This window comes from Panthera leo, chromosome A2, assembly GCF_018350215.1.
Source record: "Panthera leo isolate Ple1 chromosome A2, P.leo_Ple1_pat1.1, whole genome shotgun sequence".
NCBI lineage: Eukaryota > Metazoa > Chordata > Mammalia > Carnivora > Felidae > Panthera > Panthera leo.
This window is the reverse complement of record NC_056680.1, coordinates 28,763,111-28,767,271: the sequence shown is the minus strand read 5'-3', so window position 1 is coordinate 28,767,271 and position 4,161 is coordinate 28,763,111. Positions and strand designations below refer to the sequence as shown.

General features: G+C 39.8%; 1 pseudogene; it reads right to left on the bottom strand.

Annotated features, from left to right (window-relative positions):
* Nucleotides 1–2,601: 2,601 nt before the first annotated feature.
* On the bottom strand, nt 2,602–3,226 carry LOC122213110 (annotated as a pseudogene).
* Nucleotides 3,227–4,161: the final 935 nt, after the last annotated feature.

The following is a 4,161-nucleotide window of genomic DNA, read 5'->3' as shown; positions in this document are numbered from 1 at the left end:
AATGAGAACTGTGTAAGAGAACACTAGTTGTGTGTGACTTTGAGAACTTTATTAATTTTTCTAAGCCTTCTTTTCTTCATATGAAAATGGGTATATTAGTAAAACCTACCTTCTAGGGTTGTTATAAATATTAAATGAGGTCATGTGGATCTAAGATTTAGCAGAGGTCCTGGAACATAATAAGTACACATTGAATGGTAGCTGCTATTATTATTATTATTATTATTATTATTATTATTACTATTATTTCATGTTACTGCTTATTTCTACCCTGGGATCTCTTTAGCACTGGCTGTTGGGGCTGATACTATACTGTGTGAACCAACTTTGTGTGCTTAATATGACTGTATGCTCAGCTAAATCAAAACATAGAGGTAGAGCTCTACCTGACCTTGTAGGCGATTAGCTTTTGCCTTTTCATGCGTGAGATTTGATTATCTTTATCATTGTCTTAGCTTGTGTTGCCTACATATCATAAAATTATCCCAACCTTTTAATATCCTGTCACAAACATTTATCTTTTTGACCTTCAGTGGAATTGTGTTAAGATTGCCTGCTCTCGAATACATCTATCTATCCCATGTAATGTGAAATTACTAGGGTTTAAATTTAGTACTTACGACATGGTCACTTGGATGCCATGAGTTTTGATTCATCCTTGCCACTAGATGGCATCATAATAGAACACATCCATTATAGTTCTTTTCCTGTCTAGCAAAACATGCCATAGAAATTGAAGCTATGGAGTAGCCTTCATATGTGAAACCAAAGTTGAGAACTTTGAAACAGGGACATTTTATAAGCGGAGGAATTTAGTGTTTGAGCATTGTATGATTGGGGTTCCTCCAAAATGATACCCTGAGACAAAGACTTGTGTGCGTGTTTCTTTGAGAGGTGACGTTGGGACAGGAATGAGGGAGCAGGAAGAACGAGATTAAAAATACGAAAAAGGAGAAGCATAAGGATGATGTTTCATGGCTGCCATTGTGGGCAACAAAGCTTAATTCTACTGAAATATCCTAAGACACACATAGAATGCCTCCCAGAATTTTTTTTTTTAAATGTTTATTTATTTTTGAGAGAGAGAGAGAGACAAAGAGACAAAGTGCAAGTGGGGGAGTGCAGAGAGAGAGGGAGACACAGAATCTGAAGCGGGCTCCAGGCTCTGAGCTGTCAGCACAGAGCCCCTTGTGGGGTTTGAACCCACGGACTATGGGATCATGACCTGAGCCAAAGTCGGACGCTCAACCGACTGAGCCATTCAGGCGTGCCCCCAGAATTTTTTATACACAATGATCAGGAGGCAGGAATGTTTATCCGTCAACTCTTGTTCATTGGTCAAGATTGCTCCCTGCTCCTCCCCTGCACATACATAAGAGCCAAGCAAACTCTCACTGGCATCCAAGACAGGCTTGGGGAAGAAATGAGAGATACTATGTGGGCTACAGGTGGGATGCTATCAGGTGAAACAAATCCAAGTTTGCATGGAATTGTCTATTCCAACCTGTTTAAAATCAGATGTAAGGCTAGACAGATGTAACTCAGGGCACCAGATGTGTCTGCTGGAGCTACCTAATAAATCATGTACTCTGTAAATTCTTCCATTTGAAATAAACAAAGAATCCTAATGAACCATCTGCAACTTGAAATCCTTGGGGGCTACCCAGTAGGTATTCTGGCAAACGTTTAGTGAATAGAAATATTAACGATTATGAAATTCACAGGAAGATATCTTGCCCTTTGTAGCTTGGTATGAAAGGCCTAAATCTTTCTCTTTTTATAATTTTTAAATCTTGCCTGTACATAACCCAGTATGGAAGGATTCCCAAACCTTTTATACTTGTGTACTAGGACATAGGAGCCGGAAGAGTTTGCTAATAGGAAAATACTGGGTGGGATAGTTTGTAGAGATAGAATTGTATTGGCGTAGGAGTCAGGAGAGTTCAGGATCTATCTGTAATGTTGGATAAATGATTCCTAAATTAACTTTTGGAACCTCAATGCCCTTTTGTGTAAAGAGCAAGTATGGCTGAGTTCAATCATCTTAAGGTTTCGTCTAGTACTCAGAGGCTATGAAAATTATACATGTAGAAAAGCAGTTGACTTTGGTCAACTGTTGGTTAAATGTCCAACTTCGGCTCAGGTCATGATCTCATGGTCTGTGAGTTCAAGCCCCACGTTGGGCTCTGTGCTGACAGCTCGGAGCCTGAAGCCTGCTTAGGATTCTGTGTCTCCCTCTCTCTCTTCACCTCCCCCACTTGCACTTTCTCTCTCTCTCTTTCAAACATAAATAAACAATAAAAAATTTTTTGAAATGAACACATTGTGTTCATATATGTATTTCTGTTTTCACACATGATATTATAAGTTTATAGACATTGGAACTGATTACCCACTTAAACATGTGGAAATATCCTTAATCTTTATAAATATAAACTTCTTTTTTTGATTCCAGAATGATGCGTCAGATATTCAAGTAAACACAAGAGTACTAATTCTAAGACCTGCAGAAATAATATATATGAACTCTGTGTGTATGTGTGTGTGTGTGTGTGTGTGTGTATGTTTTAATGGTGGGAGTAGAGTTTATTAAGCTGTGTGTTAGTATAAGCACTGAGGCTTGCCCATGGTGCTCTTAATGTATAAAACCCAGAGATTGTGCCAGTTCTTCTTGAGCAATGACACCAGGGAAATGACAGCTAAGTGGATGTGTACACAAGTCCATGATCTATCATATTCACGTGGCCAATGGCCACTATTAGGCACAACACGTTTTTTGTCTGGAATTTGATCATGGACTTCACTTCATCAACTTTGGCCACATGTTCTCATTGTGGGTCAGTAAGGAAGGGAATTTGCCAGTCTTACTCAGGCCTGGGCCCAGGATTCATGGCATCTTCTTCATCAAAGATTCCAAAGCAAAAAGACATCATACTTCTTGGCCACGTTCTTGATGAATTTCTTATTCTTGCTGAGTTTCTTTTTCTTCAGTGCTTCAGTGTCCACATGGGAGAAATCCACAGTTGTGGCCTCATCATGCGCTGTTGCTCCCCCTACAACACACACAGAGAAGTCGGTGTGGACTTAAGCCTGATGGTGCCCAAGTAACATCATCCTTCTGAGGGCTATAGTTCTTCAAGTTGATCTGTAGCTCCATGGTGTCCAAAAACTTCTGTTGCTTCCACTGGTTCCTGTGCAGGACTGCCTACACTGCCTTGTAGAGGTGTCACAGGAGACTTTGCATGCCACAGTGACTGCAAAAGAGCAGAATCTCTCTCTCTATTTATTTATTTCATTCTTTTAAAAAAATTTTTTTAGTGTGTATTTGTTTTTGAGACACAGCTAGAGACAGAGTGTGAGTGGGGGAGGGGCAGAGAGAGGGAGACACAGAATTCGAAGCAGGCTCCAGGCTCTGAGCTGTCAACACAGAACCCAATGGGGGGACTCAAACTAATGAACTCTGAGATCATAACCTGAGCAGAAGTCGGATGCTTAACTGACTGAGCCACCCAGGGGCCCCATCATTTGGCATTCTTTTATAAGTAATTAATGCTTATTTATTGGGGACCAGAAGAAAGATAAAATCACCTTTAGAGGTAAAATAATCATGTCATTTACTGCACATGCTGAACTCTTGAGAGTGAAAGGGGGCACTATTGGGTATTATTCTAGAATAAGAGCTGCAAATCAGAAGCATCCTAGATATTAAACTGGGATATATTATCCCTCCACTTACAGGTTGATTTCAACTTTGTTAGTGGTTGAGCAAGTAGTAAGGTAAATTAAAGCCAAATTCTCCAGTTTTAGACTAATCTCCCCACTGAGAAAACTATAAAATCTCAGTAAAATTCAAAATAATAGCTGTTCAAAGCCATCAGATAGTAATTGAGGTGTCCAAAACTTGAAGGGCCAACATTTCAAGAAGATGGGGACAAGCATAAGGTGAGTCCTACATTTATGGATGCTTTTGCTTTTGGAATATTTGTTAATTTCCCTGTGGGGCATAGAGACTGAAGAGACAGCAGAGATCTAAAGCTTGCAACTCTATCACTAGGATGGGGAACCACAAATTTAACTTCAGGACTATTAACGTAGCCAAGTACTTATGGAGCCAAGATCCTGAAGAAACTAATTTCAGAGAAGTGATCTGGCATTCTCTAT